Consider the following 20,720-nt stretch of genomic DNA (forward strand, 5'->3'; position numbering starts at 1 on the left):
AAGTATATATTCAGAATTAACACTTTAAAAATGTTTTTTACTGTGTATCTCTCCTTTGCCTCTCTTTACCGGTAGTTATAGCTCAGCACCAGTACCTGGCTCTGCTCGCAGTACGGCAGCAGGTAACCGGCACTGCCGGCAGCGAGGGGAACTGGGATGCACCAGGCAGCTGAGCTGACCCCCTGGCTGCTTTCAGCAGAACTCTGCAAATTGAAACGCATCATCAACCCTCAGTTCTTTTACTTACAGCTGTTTAGATTAATTTTTTCTAGTGTTGGCTAATGTCTAAGGCTTTATGATTGATATTTAACTACTTAATGATGTATAGGTAAAGATATCGATTACATAAATGACTACACTACACATACATGCACAACAATATAAAATGTATCAGTTTTATTTAATTACTTTCCTTCAAGAAATTGCAGGCTACTATATCAAAAATTGTCATCAACTGTAGCATACTTTCAGAAATCAGGCCTCTTCTTCAATAGCACAATTTATCAGTTAAGAAGAGCATGAAAGATTCATCAGCTTTATTTACATACGGGATAATGGAAGAATCTGACTATATAGAAAAAAAACGTAAGTTTTGAATTTACGCCTAAATTCAGGCAGATATATAAATATTGTCTGTTGCAAAGAAAAAGCATGCATAAATACAGTCAATAATAGATTTTACAATAGATACACAGCTGTAAGTTTACCTCTGACTGGAATAGGTGATGCTTTCATTTATTGAATAAAATGGGGTAATTAATCCATCATATAAAAAGGGAAGTTGTGATACATGTAATTATGTTTTCACTCTTACAAATCATAAAGAGAGATTTATAATAGCTACTAATGAACTGTTTGTTGCAAAAATGATCCAGCAGAAGATTCACTGGATGTGACAGAGATCAAATTATATCCACATTCTCCTGTTTTATTCAGGTGTTATTGACATTGGGTTTCATAAGCATCACTCCTTTGCCTGGAAATACTCCTGCTTAGATCACTATACACAAGACCAGAAGTAGAAATGTCAAAATATTTAAACAATAGAATAGTCAGAATATTAAAAAATTATAGTTTAGAAATGCCCTTTAATCAACATGTGGCTAATACAATCAGAGGTCACTGATGCTTTAGTTTGTATAAATGGTATTTGTGTTTTTCAGACCAAGACTTTACAGCAAACAAAATCCTCACAAACTGATCAGAAAGATCCTGCAAAAGGACCGTTTTGCATAGAAGTTGCAGCTATACAGGTTTGGCTCTTGCTGATATAGCCACATCATCCTAATAATTATTGCTCATATCAGTATGGATCTGAATTTCAAAATTCCTGCTGATACATTTACTGACCTGGGTTTCTCTTTCTTATAGGAGTTAGTCTTGTTTACAATCATGTTAATATTTTACTAGGGCTTAAAATTCAACATGATTTACAACATGCAATCTTTATACTGTCCCAATGGCATTGCTACAGCTTCTGTTGCTTCAGTTTGCTTGCATCGCAGTGTCCTGTAGGCAGGTACAAGAGGGAAACCTCACCCAGCTGTGCCTTCTCGTTTCACTTTCACCACTCTCTAGTCTGATGTGGACTGTACCTGCCACGAGCAAGGCAGCAACTGAAAAGCATCAGGGAACCACATCACATTAGATCCTTCCAGCTGTGCGTGATTAACTCAGTCCAGATACCAAAATCATTTTATACAACTGGGATGATTTTGAAGAAACCCCAGTGGCGTATACACACAAATTCCTGGCAATCAGTAAGTGCCGGCTTCCCTTTATTAACTGCAAGCTCTTTACATTTCTTTATATGCTTTTGATTTTTTACAACTTCTCTGTAGGAATGTATTGGACTCCTTGCTTTTAAGATTTCATGGAGACTGCTTTCTAGAGCTAAATCCTGTGGGCAACCGAACACTACATTTCCATTGACTTCAGAATCCCTACAGTATTGATTGGGATTTGATTTGTAATTTGGTTGTAATGTTGGGGCTTTCTCTCGTACATTTTAAACTTTCCACTACATAGAAAATACTTTTTATATACTAGGAGTTTTACTGTTAAGAAAATCTATGCTTTCCTACAGATTTTGCAGATACTTTTTAAGAAGGATGTATTTACTATTATTTCAGAGTCAAAAATGCTCCTGTTATTAAATGCATTGTACATAAATACATATAAAATAAATATAGGATACAGATGGATATAGATGTCCAGTTAAGCACAGCTTTACTTTAATAACTGCTGTAAATGTCCCCTAGAGCAACTGTACGTTAGTATGCCCTCAGGAAAAAGGGCTTGAACTTGCATTCTTGTATGAGCCAGCAGTATTGTTTCCTTACCTGCTGAAGTTACTTAACCAGTTTGACCAGGATCTAGTATCTCTGACTAAGACTTACCGCCTCCATTGACAGCAGTCCCTTTCCTCAGCCAGCAGAGTAAACCTTGACACTCTTTCCTAGGCGAAGCAGTGACAGTTCATGGAGCTGCCCTTCACAAACCTTGAAGTAGCTTTCATCTTGCTGGCTTTTGTCATTTTCTCCTTGTTTACCCTGGCTTCTATCTACAGTGACCCCCATGACAACAAAGAAGGTAATAATTTAAAATAAATACAGTACTTTACAGGTTTTACTAACTAATATTCTAATTGTAGGTTTTCTGATAGTGTTGCTGGTAGACTTACAGTACCCGACGCTAGCTTTACAATACCATACAAAGGGCAGAGGGCAATCAGTTAAGGCATCAATACAAGTAACAAGCATAGCTATTGCCTCAGGTGTGACAGCAAGATCTTTTATGGCTGGATCTGCGCCCTGGGACCCAGCCACACCACGCTGTAAGGAGCCTCCCAGTCAGTAAGTGGCTGTTCTCTGTACGGGAGGCTTTTCTCCTAGCAGCAGCTCTGCTTCATGGTCTGGGGACTTAAAAGGTGCTTAGGCTGGCAAAACTGAGGATGTTCTTGTAATCAAGGTAAATGTTTTTTTTTATTAGGCTGAGGTCAAGTCTTTTAAAGGAGTTGGCTTTTGAGGTTCCCTTTTAAAAGAGTGAAAATGCCATTAAAAGCATGGGGGGTGTCTTTCTCCTGTTCAAAAGGGTTTGAAATCTGGAAAAAAAAAACCCACAAAACAAAACCCATTCCCTGCTAGTTCTAAAAGGAGATTTAGCATAGCCTTACACCATCAGCAGAGAACTCCGGAGTTAGAGGCAGGCGTAGCGCTGAGAGTCACCCTCATGCCACCTGATCCCCTGCTGGCAGGAGCCTCATGGGGCCGCTGGAGTGGAGCAGGGAGCTCCGGCCATCCCCACCAACAAAGCAGTTCCTCTTTTCTTCCCGGCCTCCCACGGGATCACCCGAGCCCCAGCAAGCTTCCTTAAACTGGAGAAGGGGAAAGGAAAAGAGGGAAGGAGGAAGTGACTGCAATAACCTCCCGAGGCGCCCAGCACCAGAGCTGTTGCTTTCTGCCATAACCAACAGTAACTAACCCTGGGTTAACTTGACTTCTGTCTAAAAAAAAATCTACTGCATGGGCATGTTGCTGAGCAACCCTAATGGAGTGCTCTTAAAATATGTGTCGTCTTGTAAAACTTTGGGCTGCGCAATAATTTTTGAAATAACAACGATCCGCATGAAAGGCAAGTAAGTGCTACAGCATTTGCCGCTTGCATGCCAATTAGGTTTCTTTCTTGCTCCTCTGCTCCCTTGGATTTTACATCATTTCTTCAGAGAAGGGGAAAGTGTTAGAAAACAATACACATTTCTGTGGATAAAGTGTGGTTGCCATGAGAACTGACCTCATTCAGACAGCGTGGACACAAGCTGTTTTTCCTGGGAGAAGCCCATTGTACCGACACGGCAAGAATAGCAACTCCGTGCACTCCAAGGGGGGAAGCATGTGCCACCAGGCGCACGGTCCTCACGGCAACAAACATGTTTTGCGCAGGCATGGATATGAAGACAAGACACTATTTCACCTGTCTATAAGTGTGTCTTACAAGATTAAAAAGGGAAGTTAATGGAATTGTATTGATTTTAAACTTAAGCCTGCAAGTGTGCAAAGACAAGGTCAGCTCTCCTTCCTTGCCCTCGGCTTCCACAGTAACTTACAACAGAGATGTAGCATTAGTTCTGACGGCATCTCCTTAGCAGCAAAACTGCAATAGAACTTTTCCCTTGTCCTGTTTTTATCACCACAGCCATGCTTTCACATTGCAAAGGGAAAGCTAAATCTTCTGCCAAGCACTATATGAGAGCAGAACCCTGACAGAGCTCATAGGTGCCAAATGTCTCGTAGACCTTGGTGTGCTCAGCAGGCCTAGTTCTCACGTTCCAGGTCACAACTATGTTTAAAGTATCTTGTATGCAACAACGTTAGACAGAACTGCCATGAAAGCAAAACACACTATGCTAGTAAAATAAAATAAAGCCTGCTGCCTAAGATACAGTGGCAACAGGAGAATGAAAACCACATATCCATAACATCCTCATTGTGCTAATGTTAATGAGTGTCATGTTAGAAACACATGTCTTGATTCAAAGCTAACTGAAACAGATGTTTGGGTAAGGAGATGTTCTTCATAGGACGTTTAGCACGCTCATCCTTTCATACAGCGGTACAGCGCTGGGCCAATATCTTCTGCTAACAGCTGAAAGGGGTGTCCTTTGATTTCCATATATCATGTTATCTGAACAGAAAAAGAGGGCTATGAGGTGATTCTTATTTATGCTTCATTTTTTAGGTGGAGATCGTTGTACTTTTGTGTTCTTGTTCTATTTGTCTCCTGTGGCCAGGAAGCTTGCACATTGTTTGCTTTTCCCACAATGTAGAACACAGTGTGTATTTTTCACTTATTTAGCTTAAGGAAAATGAGAAATAAAAATATTATGCTGTATTTCTCAAGCTTCTAAAGCAATTTTTGAGGGAAATTGTCCTAAAAAAACAATCTTACCTCATATTACAGTATTTTATAATGGTATTGTATAGCAGCGCCTATAGCGTGAAGCAGCAGTTCCTGTGCCAGTTCAAAAGCCAATGCTCAGATCTGCCACTGCAATGGAGGAAAGGGACTGGGAGGGAGGAGTGTGCACGGTAAATTGTGGCAAACTAGAAATACCAAATAATGTAGTTAGGAAGTGAGGGGAAGTATGCTTTACCTTCCATTCAAAGACAGATATTTCCTCCCTCAGAGAAACGAGGGCTTGTTCTTTAAGATTACCCTGCATTTGAGAAAATGCAATAATCCGTGCAAACGTGAACATCTTCTTTCAAAAGTCTGTTTCAAACTGAAGAAAAAAAGCAGATTGTTTGGAACTGTTCAGGGAAAAAAAAAATTAAAAAGGAAATCTGAGAGCATTAATTCATTAATTGAGGCCCCAGTAAAACAAATTCCCAATAACATGGCAACTGAGATACTTGAAGAAGGGCACTGAACAAGTACAGGATAGAATTATGTCTTTGCATTAAAGATGGACACTACTGAAAAATGCAGAAGTGCCTCACCAGATGTGTCATAAGAAAATTTCTATAGTCAAAGCCTGTTCTGCACTTGTTTTGTTGTCAAAAGATTTTAATTCCCAAATCGTAAACCTAAGGATCATGAAACTTAATTCAGAAAATTAAATTTAAAATAAAGCATGTATCATTATACTATGCATAATAGTAGCTTCTGGAAGTACTACAGGAGCCTACAGAAAACCTCGGTGTGAGATCAAGAATATACTCTTTGCATATGTTACGAATCCTTTTTGCTGGCATTACATATTGTTCTTCACAGTCTGAGGTCTGCAGCCCAGCACCTGGCACAGCTCGGGGTACAGGACCCAGTCAGAGCAAAAGCTGAGGAACACAGATCGCCTGGGGACCTGTAGTGGGAGGTTAGTCTGAAGGAGGCTGCAGCATGTTTCCAGCTGCCTTTTTAGAAGGGGCTAAACCCACTGTCACAACTTACACGGAGCATAATTTCCATGCCCCAGTGCCACTGTTGCTCTTCTGGATAACGAATAAGAGCGAGGAAGCAGTCTTCTGGTTTCTTAACGATTCTTTCTTGCGTGTAGCAAGTAAGCCTTGACTTTAATTCCTTTAGTTACTTGACCTGTATCCCTCCCAACAACCAGACCACAGCCCCTTGAAGCAAAGTGCAATGCACTTTACAGAGTTTTGTTTTAAGAAATATAAAAGATACAGATTTATTGTGAAAAGGTAAAAGGGACCAAGACGTTAATAGCTTGTGATGCATTTGCTGCAAAAGACAGCCATTCGAAGCACAGTCTCAAGTAGAGTTCATGCAATAAATCTTCCACTGGAGGGAGATATCTAGTCACCGTGAGCCACTGTCTGTGCTACTTGCAGAATTATTATCTTGCAAAGACCAGAAACAGCACATGAACTCCTGGAAGCCTTGCTCTCAGCAGTGTCTGTTAGGATTGAAATCTCAAGTCTGAACATTAAAATGCCTGTCTTGCTATTCATATCTCCATAGCGTGACAAGCTATTCCAAACACAGGTGCATGCAAGGGAGTCCTTCTATTTACTTAGCAGATTTTCGCCTCAGGGAAATTTGATTTCATATGCACTAATTGAATTTCAGTTGAATAAATTTACTCTTTTGCTCCACTTACACAGCATAATCCAAAAGGCAAGACAGCAAGGAAGTTACTAGCAAGAAATACTCCTTGCCCCATAGATTTTGTTTCTCCTTACCTATAAATATACTTTTTTTCCCTCAGAAAGAAAACCAGCTATACAAAAAGAGGAAAAAAAGGAAGGATTGCCTATACTAAACCACTGTTTTTAAAAGTTACTTATATTAAAATAATGTAAATTCTTCAAGATGCCTTTTTTCATACCGGCACCCTGATTCCTTCTCCCTCCTCACTGGTACAAAGTCCATCACGCTGCCACTAACACCGAAATCTGGGGAAGGATTCTGTCTGTATTCGTTAAAAGTGAGTTGTGGGATTCATGTGATAAAAGCAGTATTTCAAAAAGCTCTAATTACTTTAAGATAAAAACCATCCTTCTGTGAAAGTGGAGGTGACACACCGACTGTGTTAAACACCATATTTGAGTTTTTCAATGGCTTGTTCCAGCCTGATGGCTCCGAACACCCTGAGCTCAACACCCAGCTCCCCTGTGCAGGGGAGGTGGTGGCTGGGGGTTACTCGGTGAGAAACAGGGGTTACAAGCACAGCTCTGAACTTCGGCTCCTCTCTGGTCTTAGCACTTACTCTCTGCTCGGGCACATGAAGGACTGAGCCGTTGTGAGCATGCAGATGGAAGAGGAGCAACTCTTTTTTTTCCTACCATAGCCAGTCAACCAGGATTCAGGAGGTATGGGTCAGCTTAAAACCATTCCCAAACCTGGGAGGGTTTGCATGAAAAGCTCCCCTTTCCAGGAGGGTCCGTAAGGCCAGATCACGGGACAGGCTCCAGTGGCTGCTGCCAGGGGTTTGCCACCATGCAGGAGAGGTGCAAGCTCCCCTCCTGAAAGGCAGGACAAGTAGGAGGTAGCCTGGCTATCTAATCACACAAGAAAAACACCTCGGGCTGGGGAATTTTAATCTGATCTCTGCTTTGGAGACTGCTTAGATACCTTGAAAAAAATTTACCTGGTCCTAAGATAATATGCATAAACATATACATAAAATGTAGAAAGTGTACAAACACTAAAACATACAAGTACTTCTGATGTCCTTCCTGAGGGAGGTGAGTTACCATCTAACTTTCCCTCCTGGGATGGGAAATCATAGGGCATAGCCCTTGCAGAGACCAGGCATCACCCACTGGCACGTCTTAGTGCCAGCTAGCAGCATACATTTCTGGAGCCTTCCTCTCCCAGAGGGGTGACTTCCCTTTCTAATATTTAACAAATGCAGCTTTGAGGCAGGCAGAGGTTGCTCATGAACAAATACCTCAATCAAACACTTCTTACAGCTCTTCATTAGGAGCATATTCTGGGAGGTAGCATGAGCTCTTGATCTACACTTCTCCGGAAAGGTAGAAGAGGCATGGGGAATGCTATGCCCCCTTAACAGATACTAAACAAAGCAGTGTGTCAGGCAGAGCTGTCCTGCAGGGCAGACTCTAAAATCAGAGCAGAGATGGTTCAGTCTACATCTTATGAGCACTCTGTACAGCCAGAGCTGAAATAAAATGCATTGGAAGCCAGGGTGGCCACGCTAGCTATTAGTACAAGTGACTAACTGAACTATGCAGTGTGCTGGAAGATACACAGATTCTGCCTAGCTCCTGTGGGCAGTGACAAGAAATGAGATGCATTTGAATTTGCTTTACCCCTTACATCATAAGCAACACCAGAGGGTACTGAATTATGCCAGCAGTACACCCAGTTTCATTATATATGCCTGGCTAATGGCATTTCAGTGTGCTCACATGGGGTGCGGAGACTTACAATGGGATTTGTGTTGACAAAAAAAAAAAACAACCTACAAAAAAACCACAACCCCCAAACCCAAAGAGGAACATGAGACTGAAACTGTGTATTTTTAATCTTTTTTGATCCCTAATGTTTAAAAATAGTGTCCATAGAGGTTGTGGTTGTCTGGGCTGATCACTTTGAAGACTCACTACAAACTTCTGTAATGATGTAAGTACTGATATATGGGGCAATGATAAGTGTAACTGGTAAGTGCACTTAAGAACTTGCTATTCTCTGAAATGTTTAAGATACTTTTAATATTATAATATATTGTATATTATGGAAGTTCAATATTTCCATGATTTCTCTAAATAAATTTTCTTTTGATTACAAACTGCTGGGAAGCCTTGTGAGGCCATGGAATGGAACACTTCAGGCACACAAGTCTGCAGGCAAAACCCCTTCTGTTTCTCTTCCTTACAAAAATAAGGGTCAAACAAGCTCAATGGTTGGACATTTACAAAGAACAGATTATTTCTAGAAAAATTACATCAGCTAGAACTTCCAAAATCCAGCCAAAGGGAACAACAAATGCTGTACATCACTTGCTACTTTACAGAAGAGAAGGGTAAGGGCCAAGTCCTGAGCATTGCAAGAAAGAAAGAGTAACACTGTTTCATACTAGTCAATAAATCCGATTACATTGGAGAAGGACATACTGAGGAGAAGGAAAAATGTGATCATGTAATACAAATCTTCTTAAGCAATTACTAGGAATTCCTAAATAATTTTTAAATAAAAAGCTTTGCATTACATGATAAAGTTTTCCACACATTTCCATCCCAGCTCATCAATTCTCACCTGTATGTTACCTACAAAGTAAAAATTCAGGAAAAAAGAGATTTGACTATGCACTTGTTCTTATTAGGGAAAATCAAAGCATGTAACAGCTTTAGAGCTGCAGAAGGAAACCTGAGGAATTGTTTTACCTGTCCTTAGTCACAAAGGGACCCTTTTCACCATCTTATAGTGACGATAGTTAAGTGACCTGCGTTCATCTGATAGTTTAGTATCAGTTTCTTTCCATGAGGAGGGGCAATAACATAATTCATACGCTTGATGCATTCTGCTCTAGAGGTCAATATTTTCAAACTCTAAACCAGCAAAATAGTCAGAATTAGGAGTTTTGAGTTGTTTTGGGGTGAATCAAAACAAGAACCCCATGGGGTGGCATAATTTAAAATGTCAAAGACTGTGAGATTATACAGTCACATAAAAATCCTTTTCTCTGCTGCTTAACTGTTCTCAGGTCTTATTAAAAACTGTGTCACTGCTTAGAATAACGTAATTAGTATTTTGTAGGCTTTGCTATGATCATCACCTTTCTTTAACACCTATGTTTCTTCTGTCTTTAGTGTCTTTAGTGTTTGATTTTGCCCTGTGTGAAAGCTCTCTAAAATACTTTAAGTATATCCCTAATAAGAGGCCAAAACTTTATTTGTACTATAAAATATTCAGAAGTATCCTACTTACTTAAGTAATGACATGGCAGTAAAATTTTGGTTGACTTGATAAAAAAGAACTTGGAATTTTGGAATTTATGTTCCTTGTTTTAAAATTAACCATAAATCTGATCTCCTTACCACTCTGATAATATAGCAATAAAATAAAGGTATTTTTCAATAACTGCTTTAAACCCTGCAATAATATCCTTATGAAACTTATAATAGAAGTTACACTACCTTATGGACACAGAATACAGGAATATTACTTGGGTTTCACAACAGAGATTTTAATAATGGTTTTTAAATGGAATAAAATTACCTAGACATGTAAGACTCCCCAGTATGTGGCATATGTCCCTTTTATGGCTGGGACTACTTAGAAATGAGGTTTACTGAGATCAATGGTAAAAACTCACTTGGGCTTCAGAATCAGGATCCATTCAGAACCATTTTTATGACTGACCATGGTCACAGCATGTCTCATCTAATAGTATCAGAGCACCAGATAAGTGGTCATGACATCTTAGATACTTGAGAGAATGGAGGCACATTCCACCTTTCCTTTATTTCTGGCTTTGTAAGTGAAAGTGTCCTTATTACTTTCCTTCTGTTGCAGTTTGAAGAATGCCAGGCATCCATTTTACAATACCGTAAGTCCAGAGACAGCTTTTGTTAACCTGAAAGTCCCTTTCACAAATCAGTAAGAAAACTATATATGATTCAGGCTCAAAAGAACAACTTTTAATCCTAAAGCCAAAATAGAAAATGAGTATTTAAGACTAGTATTACACCTAATGGAAAAGTAATGCAAAAAGAGGACATTTTCAAAAATTAAGCACCATAAGCATTCAATTGTTTGAAGCTACTGGAAGTGGGAGACCATAGTATAATTATATTCCTAATTTCATGATTTAAAATAAAGCATTTAAAAATCATAGGTAATTAGACCTGATAATGTGAGAGGATTTTTATATTTAATATTATTCTCTATACAATATATATTTGCACACATATGTATTTTTCTTAAGACTTATGGAGGTTTTGGGGTGAGTATTGTTTTTAGTAGCTTGGGTGAGTATAGCTTGTAATATACTACTAAAACCAGACTATGCCTGCATAATGAAAACATAAGGCTTTTCTACACTTTGTTTGAAAAAAAAAAAGCTGTATGAGACCACCCATGGTGCAGCTGTTTAGTAACAGTAGAGCCTACGCTGGACTGATATGCATGGAAATGCACAGCCATCTGTATGGCAACACTGACATGGCCCTAGAGGTGAAAATTTGCAGGTAATTGCTGAAAAATTAAACAAAAGAATGCATTTAATCTGAAATAATTATAGTGGTTCCTTTGGCTGAATGTAATCTATATGCAATTTTAGTTGCTAGGAGTGTGAAAGTCTTTAAAGGTATAAAGGCCAGAAGAGGAAGAGATGGATGATGGTGAAAAGGAAGAAGACTAGAATATTTTTAGGATCATATCCGAGGGAAGACGTGGTTCCCCTAACTTTTTGGCACCTGAATCCAGACTTGAACACACCAGTTGCTGTGAACAGGGCTGGGCAGACCAAAAGAAGTTGTTCCAAAATGGCTAATAAAACCCTGAATTCACGAGAACAGAATGCTTTGGGGGAAGACTGACTCTATACATGTCTGTTTCTTTGACTCTTTCACTAAGAGTTTATATGTATTTGCTAATGACTGCTGTCAGAGAGGATACAAGGCAAGATGTAGCTATTAAGCTGATCCAGTATGTCCCAGACCCCGTATGGTGAGCAGGAATCCACCTACATCAGGTCAAATACAACGCTCCCCATAGCATGGAGTCCCAAATCCCACTATGTGCTGGTCAGTAGGATCCATCAGGGCTGCACAGGAGACACAATCTGCCTTCTTAATGCAGGGCTCAATGCTTCCCCAGTGGTACAAGGTCGCCAGAGTAACATAAACGAGCTCTTCGTTTCAGCAGACTTGCTTGTCTACCACCTTCCTCTGGTCAAGTGCACAAACCACACCAGAAGCCTATTGAATGTTAATTCTTTTCTGCACACTTGCAACAGGACAGACCGTTCTTTCGGCTTAGGTTGTACCTTGCAGTTAGCACTTTCTGTGGTGTATTTAGGCTCCCTTGAGGAAGGCTCTGAAATGAAGTTTTCCACTTCCTACATGAATGGTCTTAGCTGCTACATGTTCGTAATGGAAGTACTAGCTGTGCTCCTGTTTCACTGGAGGACCTATGCCAAATTTCTGGAGGATTGCTTGAGGCTGCTACAGCAACCTGGTCTAGTGGAAGGTGTCCCTGCCCATGACGGGCAGGTTGGAACTAGATGGTCTTTAAGGTCCCTTCCAACCCAAACCATTCCATGATTCTGTGACAGGGCAGAAAGTGAAAGAGGTATGTTGCAGCACTGTCAAAACTAGCCGGCTGCAACAAGGCTTTTACCATCCCACACCAGGTTAACCTCAATAAGTACTTGTCATGCCTTGCTCCGGCACAGCCACCAATCCCCCACATCTTTAGAACGCATTGTAATGTTAAAGTTGAATTATTATTGTATGGCAAATAATAACATTGAGCACCTTATTTCAGGGCATTATAGACTCTGCTGTCAGTAAGTATACATTTTGAGGCATGTGATATGTCACCTCTCAACAAAGGCCTGTGTTGCAGCAGAGGTACACCACCAGGAAGGAAAAGACTCCCAGAACAACACCGGAGAGAATGAAAATAGGTGCTTGGGTGATTATATCATTTGGCTGGCAGGAGGAAAACCCCATAGTGACCAGCGCTTTTCCTCCTGCTCCCCATTCACTTAGTGTAAGGACCAGGGAGATGCTTCCACTCATAAGCATCCTCTGTCACTGCTCTGTCAAACGCAGACTGAATTCAGGCCTTCCAACTAAAAAAGGGTATGAGGAGACCATGTAATGCCTTGTGCTGATCAGAATGAAATGGAGGTATTCAAAGACAGTCATATCAAAATCAAACACAAGATTCAAGGGGTCTAGGTCATTAGGAGCAAGACAGTTTTCTTGTCTTACTTTTTTTCTGAGAAAACTTATGGAGAAACCTAATAGGCCTAGCCCTCCCACACATAAAAACATTACCAGAGTGCTTCCCTGTCACCCCTTTGCCTCCCAACATACAGGCTTTACAGTTTACTAACTCCCTTTTGTGGCAAAACTGAGGGGAAATAAGCCACCTTTGAAAAGCACTACAGAGGAGGATAAAAAACAAAGAAAAACCAGTCCTGTGCTTTCAGACTGATGTGGGAGTTAGATCTGAACATTAAGACTTTCACAGGGATCCCTAAAGAATTAGTATATATTATTTTAGGACTAAACTCAATCCATATTGGATTAATAGGATTGCTTTTGAATTGTTCAGTAACACTTGTGGATTGGATGACTTTCTTATTAAACACAGGGCACAACAGTTTTCCTCTCCCTGGGAGGTAAATGTTACTGAGCTACATATATAGCAGAGTAAGTGCCAGAGAGGTTAAGGATTCCTTCCCAGATTAAAAACCTAACAGTTTGGGTTGGAAGAAGGCAATAAATAAATTACTCTACCAGCTCCTGTTCTCTGTCTACTAATTTTATTTTCCCCTTTGTAATACGATATTCTTGCACCCCGTCTGTGTGAGTGGTGTTTAGAAAGGGCTTTTTGAGGACTATGTTTTGTGAGTAGGATAGAGGCTTCCCAGTTCTCTAAGTGTGGGAGAATTCATATTTGAAAGACTAATAGGAAGAAAAGGGCTCTCTATTCTCTGGCATCTCTCTTGGCTTTGTCCCACAGAAAATTATTAAGACAATGCAAAGCTACATGCATGAGCAAATATTCAGACTTGTTTTGTAGCCAGAAACATTTGAAATGCGAGTGTCTGAATTAGTTCATACCTCTGCTTGGCTCTCTTTTTCCCTTCTGTTCCCTCGAACTCTCCCTCTACCCCTGCCTCCAGAGCCCAGGCAGCTCTCACCAGGCCGGTACTTAACAGCACCCGTGAAACGCAGAGGCAGTTGCAGAAGCAGGAGAAGTGACCTTAGGTAGGCTTTTGCACGACCTGGTTGGAATCTTGGAAACATACCTCAAAATAATATTTGTTTTCTTTAGTTTCCTGTATTCTTCACTATATAGACTTGAATTCCATATACGTTTTGTTTGCGGCTGATGGAATGGGAAGAAAGGGTGGGGGTAGATTTCTGTGAAAACATCACAAACTGTGCTCAAACTGGTGTATAACAGAGAAGATAAGTTTTTGGTGCATTGATTCAAAAAAAAATCTCCCTTTCTCTAGATATTTTCACTACTAAATAAGACTGATACCTAGGGTTAAATAGAAAACTTGTTTATAAAACATGTTTTTAATATGTCAGGTCTTTTAAATCAATACATTTCCACATCGTGACTGGATTTCATGCAACTTCCACTTAAATACAATGTGGAATCTACTAACCTTTAAGTTGAAGACATCCATATTCCCTCTTCCACGGCAACAGATGCTCCTGACTTCCAGAAACCTTCTCAAGAAGCCTTTCCAACCCAAGGGAAGCTAACAGATTTCTAAAAAAAATCCCAAACCAAATAATAATAATAAAAAAAACCCAACCCAGCATTTTTTTCCCAAAAAACTTTCAGAGATTGTTAATGGGATTTCCATAGAAGATAATCCAATGGGTCATGAGGCGCAGGAGAAAGTGAAATACTAGCACTCAGTGAGGCAGAAATAGAAGTATAAATGCAAAATAGGGCAAAGTTAAGGTAAAAAACATAGCTGCTTTTCAGTGTCCTCTTCATATCAAAAAAAGATTTATAAAAAATGGTGAGGTAATTAATAACAAAGACATTAGAAATTAATAGTGATTAGACAGTCCCAAGCACCCCCCTCCTATTTTACATTTCTATAACTCTGTGTCACCTCCTCCCCCTAGAAACACTCTACATTGCTTATTCCTCTATGCATGACTTTAGGCTCGTGTATCTGAAACAGGTTTTGAAAACTTCTTTCACTGAGACGCAAACCAGCAGCACTTTCCTTGCATGTGGGACAGGGTAAGAACACCCACACAAACAGGTGGGATGGCTCACCTGCAGCTTGTTACGCTCTCCTAAACTGGCCGTGTTTGACACAGGCCACAGCCCACATGAGACAAACGAGAATCTGGAACCCAAACAGAAAGAACAAATCAAAAAAAGGTGTGTTACCAAGGTAAGAGCAACAACCTGAGCCCAGTAACAATTCAAATGTAGAAGATCATTAAAGGAGAGGTTAGGCAAATATTTAAAGTATTGGATAACTGTATTTTGGGAGGCTGTAAAAACAAAAGTGCATACGTTAAAGGCAAGAACACAGATGCCTAAGGACTTCAGGACCACTCAATTATGAAGAAAGTATGGAGGAGTAGATGGAGGTGAGGGAATAACAGAAAAGAAAAGAAAGAAAACCAAATTAGACTTCACAACAGCTAAAGGCACCAGCATTCTTCGCAGGGAATGTAATATTTTTTCTAGCTGCAAATTTATGCAACAGGTCAAATATATGTTGGCCTCTTTTTCTTTGATGGCAGATTGTATAGATCAGATACCAGAGCCTAAGTATGTTCAGCTTATGCAAAGACTGCAGTTTGAAAAGCAGCTAGCGGTGGTCCAAGAGAAAGGAACTGGAAGTGGAGCAACTCCCTAATGATGAATTTCAGGGTTTGGATGCTATCAAAGCAGAAACTGTATTATATTTTATATAGCTAATAAAGGTCAAACATCTGAAAATATGGACTAGGATGCATATGAAACTGTGACATGAAGTAAATTAGTAGACATTCCCAGAGGAAAAGAAAAATGGAAGCCAAAGAAGTAAATTAACACTGGAGATTGAAGAAGTGAGAGCTCTGCATAAAAATGGTTTATGACTATATTTGAAAACGTCTCACTTCCTTCTGTTATTAAAGAAAAATTTAAAGAGTCCACAAGAGGCTGAAGTTAAAATATTGCAGTGTAAAAATAAGGCCAGTGAGCTCCTTACCTACAGATAAAATGCAGGTAAAAAAGTCAATTTTCAGACAGTAAAAATGCAAAAGTGTGATGAGACTAAAGACCAGAGATGCTGTCAAATAACCCATCAGTTTCCATCTCTGTTTTATGCTCTCAGACATATGGATACTATAGAGAAAACTGCAGAATTATAGATTTATGCATTTAGCATGCCATGGCTAAATCGGGATCAGGGAGATCCTGACTTAGAATAAATAATGGAAAGATGGAGGCTGTAAAAGAATGACATTAATGCTGATGTGCAAAGCCCAGAATGAAATCGTGAGTTTATACTATAGAGTGGCAGCAGATTTTTTTGAGAGAATAGGAAGACTCTCTTAATAACAGTGAAAAGGTGTATTGAAACGTGGTAAGATAGGCTGTTTTAATTTTGTTATGCATATTGTGGTTTTTTTAGATTACAACTAAAAGAATTAAACCACTGCTCAGATAATAAACCTTGAACAGAGTAATACTGTGCTAACATCCATAGGTCATATAGATAGCTATATTCAAGTGCACCTATCAATTAGTAAATTGACCTTTCTCAGTTCATCTATGACATTTCTTCCTATTTTACAAAACAGGATATATTTTAAAAGAAACATCAATGCTGACAAGATTTTGAGAAATGAGTATCAGACAATTCTGATAGGAATATCTCATGATGGTGGCGTTCTGAAGGAAAACAAATTCATTAACAAAAATGGAATACATTTAAAAAACATTTGAAAACAATAAATACACTTACAGATATTTAATGTTTGTTGTAATTCTAGGCAGCTATCTGTCTGTTGTTAAGGCAAAATGGATTTAGAAGGTTTTTTTTCAAAACTTTATGGTCTGCATGTATAAACAATTCAACAGATTTAAAACTAGTAACATGAGAGGTGTTGCAACTGTTCCACATGCTTGCAGTTTATTGATTATTTTATTTTGGCACAGTATATTAGGCATATAAAATTAAAGAATTTTTGAATACTTACGACAACATTAACAGCCAAGACAAGACAACCTTATGGAATCTTGGACTTTGATTTTATAAATTCAGAAACTGTGTTCAGATTTACAGCTCTTATTCCTCTTGATTTCAGAACATTCCTTACTACCAATTAAACACTAATTAATGTTTAACAACACAGCATTATTTATCTACTTATATAGAACAGTACCTAACGGTACTCAAACCACACTGAAAACCAATCAAGTTCTAATCTTTCATAGTAATTAAAGATTATTCCTGCTGTTACCATGACATGAGGTTTTAGTTAAGCTTTGGAATTAAAGTTGCCAAATAAATTTCAAGTTCTGAAAATTTTTTTAATATTTTAAATCTAGTAGGGAAAACAGCTAGTTCTATGCCCCTATAAATACATTTACTTTTAAAAAGAGAGGTGTTATTTGGCATTGGTCTGCAAGCATTAATATCTTTTCTTGGGACACCAAAGAACCACGACACAAATTTCAGTCACAAACAGCCTGAGATAAAGGATGGAACGTTCTTTACTTATTCCATATCCTTTCCACTGCCCACGGAGCTAGTGTTCTGCTTTTGGCTAACATTTAATTCTAATAAAGAAAAAGAACTTGGGAAACACACAGATGGCCACATACTATAAGTGATGTGGTTGTCTTACATGGGTGGTATGTAAAACAGTGCATCCTCACTCCCTCATATCAAGCCTGAAATCAGAAGGTGCTTGGTGCTTGATGAGGCCTTTACATTTTCTATCTTTAGTGTATGTAAGGGTTGACCTCCAAAAATTAGTCTTGTCAAGTAGGAAAATTTTTTCTAACATAATTGCTCAACATCTAAAATGCCTTTCGTTAACGATGGCTCTATTCTCCCCAGAGGAAAGCTCCACACAGGAAGAGTACAAGAAAAGCAGAAAATACAGCAAGAAAAAGACACGTTCAAGTATGACTGAAGTGGTTTAAAATATTACCCAGGTCCACTCCTGGCAATACTTCTGAAGGAGGCGGCTCCGGAAAGTGGTCACCTGAAGACAGGGAGAAAACGGATGCAAGAAAGGAAGGACTTGATCATCCATCAGATGGAATCCAGACATGACAATTAGAGTTAATGAACCACGACCCATGAAGCAGCTTCAGAACCTTTTTACAGCCCCACTTCATGGCCTTAATAAAAGCACCAGGGCTCATTTCACAGAGCACATCTGCTCTAAATTCCAAAAGGAGAAACTCTAAATTCAGAAGTCACGTTTGGTTTCTGTTGTGACGGAAGGAAGACACAGTCACCCAATATGAGTGATCAGCAGACTTCGTTTATTGTCTCTTACAGTCACCTTTTATGCCTTCTTATAATTAGCTCATACATATTACAAAAGTTAAGCTCATTATTGGTTAGTTGCCTAAATACCAAGCCCGCCCCTTGTTTCTCTTCTGTAGTTATCTGTTCCCACCTGCAACATTCTTTTCCCACCAAAATCTTCCTGTTACTGTGTAACAAGGACAGCCAAAGACAGTGTATTTTGCTTTACTTCAGATAAGCTGAGAGCGATGTGCATTTTTGTCCAGCCAGCTGGACTATGTCTATGTGACCCTTTTCAGCTAGCCAGGTATCCACAGGTTTCTTCCCCACTTTTCAGTGATATATAAGTATATTTAACAGTAGTGTATTTACTTTTCTGTCTCTTCAGTCAACAGAACATCAGCATTGGAAGATAATTTTTTAACAATGAGACTATATTCTTTTAGTAGTAATTTAATTTACATCAACGTTAATAAGCTGCTGAAGCTGACTGAAAAGTACCAGGCAAATATTTTTTTAATTTCTCCAGTATAATGGCATCTATATTCAAGCATTGCTTTTGACTTCAGATATTTAGAAAGTTTATAGCATGCTTTACAAAACTTAGGTCGACTTTCCACTTTTGAAATGTGCCTCACTGAGCCGTGACACTGAAGTCCTCCATTTCTTCACAGAGCAGGTACAGCTAACGAAGCAGTGCCTGTCCCCCAAAGCCCACAATACCTGCTGAACTTCTTCGCCTGAGGCTGGAATCGATGCTTTGTGCCTCGTGGACACAAAGCATTTCTGCAGTTTTCCAGGTTTTGGATCCTACCCCTTTCCTTCGGTCTCAAGTACCAGTACTACACCTTTCTTTTGTCTTCAAGTAGAACGAAGCACGGGGAAGGACAAAGTGGCTCAGACTAATTGTCAGAAGACTCCTGTTGCGTATTGGGAGATGACTGCGAGAGCTCTGGGCTGGGCTACAAAGGTATAACATACAGGGAAGAAGTCCTTTTGTTCTTCACCGCAGTGGCAAGAGTGAAAATACCAGGAAATAGACATTGTTGTACCACAAAGCTTCAGATGGTACTTGTCAAGCAGCCTAATTACGATGCATTATTTTCGGATTGTCAGTGTTTTTCAGGAAAGTAAAGAGAATTTCTTATTAAAACGTTCTGCCAAGGACGCAAGCCCATCAGTTTGCAGTGCTCTCCCTACCTATGGCAGGGACCTTGCTGCATGCTAACTCCCCTGCCTTCTCCAGTGACAATGCCACTCTGGTTTCTCTTCACTCATAACAACATTTCCTGATGTTTCCTGACTCCACTACTTGTCCTCCCACAGCCACAGCACGGATCATGCGATAGCATGAGAGACAAAAAGGCAGATCCCTGGCAATCCCAATCTATTTAATCTTTAAGAAATTTAATACACTCTCACTTTCTTAGACTGTATGTTTAGATGAAACTGTTACCTCTCCAAGTTTATATTAACCATTACTTTAAAAAATAATCAAGGTGCTTATTAATCCATGACCAAATCAATGCTAGAGCCATTTGTTGAAAGATAATATCATATTTTATCAAGACATTTTATGTCAGATCAAGGTCTGATATGTATACAGTACTAGCACAAAAATGGTCTTCCCAAAACAGACCAATTCACTGTGAAAACTGATACCTAAATTACAATTGGTTTTTGGTAATGGGGGCAATTCCAGAAACATCTGTCCAGTTTAGGCTTTGTCAAAGCCTCCTCCGGTAAAATACATTATTCCGCTCTCTTTATAAATAAGCAGAATATATCAACACCTTCAGGTGACATTCTGCTCTGCTTGCAGGAGCTCAGCGGGAGCTGGTGCCTCCGGCAGGAGACATTCCCACAGTCTGGTTCAGAAACCCGCAGAGGCAAGTCAGTGCAGAGCAGGGCAAGAGCTCGGAGGCAGTCCCATGGCCAGCCGCACCCCAGCTCCCTCTTCTCACCCAGTTAAAAAGTGACTGGTCACATCCTGCTGCTGGGGAAGACAAAGGTGTCTCAGCAGTCGGTACGTCTTTAACTCTGTTAAGAAGAAATCCATCATCCAGAAGGACAAGTCCAGCTCGGTCTTGCACACAGAAGCTCTGTGGTACGTGCAGGACCTTAGCGGGAGTAATTGCCTCTCAAGGGAAGGGGCTCGTAGGACTTTGTAATGTAAAATCTTTCCATATCTTAATTAAGAGATTAAATAATGAAACACTTCATTTTATTCTAGTAAGTTTTTTTAATGTAAAAAAGTCTTACACTGTTTTAAATGGCTTTGTAATAAAAATCCCTGTAACCTGCCTCTGCCAGTGCACATGCTATTGTTAGGACAAGTTCAGGTTTATCCTTTTGTTTTGTTTTGGTTCTTGTATTAACTTTCCAAGAGCTCACTGAATGTTACTGGTATTGAAAACTTGATCAAACTAGTAAAAAAAAAAAAAAAAAAAAAAGAAGCTTAAAAATGAGCAATATTTTAAAATCAGCAAAATATAGAGTGGTTGCTGAAAATACTTTCTGCCTTGCTTACACATCAAAT

General features: G+C 39.4%; 1 long non-coding RNA gene across 1 annotated transcript in view; it reads right to left on the bottom strand.

The window, feature by feature from the left end:
- Positions 1-20,720, bottom strand: part of LOC114010223 (uncharacterized) — a 63,582-nt gene that overhangs the window by 22,982 nt on the left and 19,880 nt on the right. Inside the window, exons 4-6 of the long non-coding RNA XR_003551592.2 lie at positions 17,856-17,909; positions 14,971-15,043; positions 14,339-14,445 (exon numbers count right to left, since the gene is read on the bottom strand). This is a non-coding gene — a long non-coding RNA (uncharacterized LOC114010223). The remainder of the gene's footprint in view (positions 1-14,338; positions 14,446-14,970; positions 15,044-17,855; positions 17,910-20,720) is intronic.

Source organism: Falco peregrinus, chromosome 2, assembly GCF_023634155.1.
Source record: "Falco peregrinus isolate bFalPer1 chromosome 2, bFalPer1.pri, whole genome shotgun sequence".
Classification (NCBI taxonomy): domain Eukaryota; kingdom Metazoa; phylum Chordata; class Aves; order Falconiformes; family Falconidae; genus Falco; species Falco peregrinus.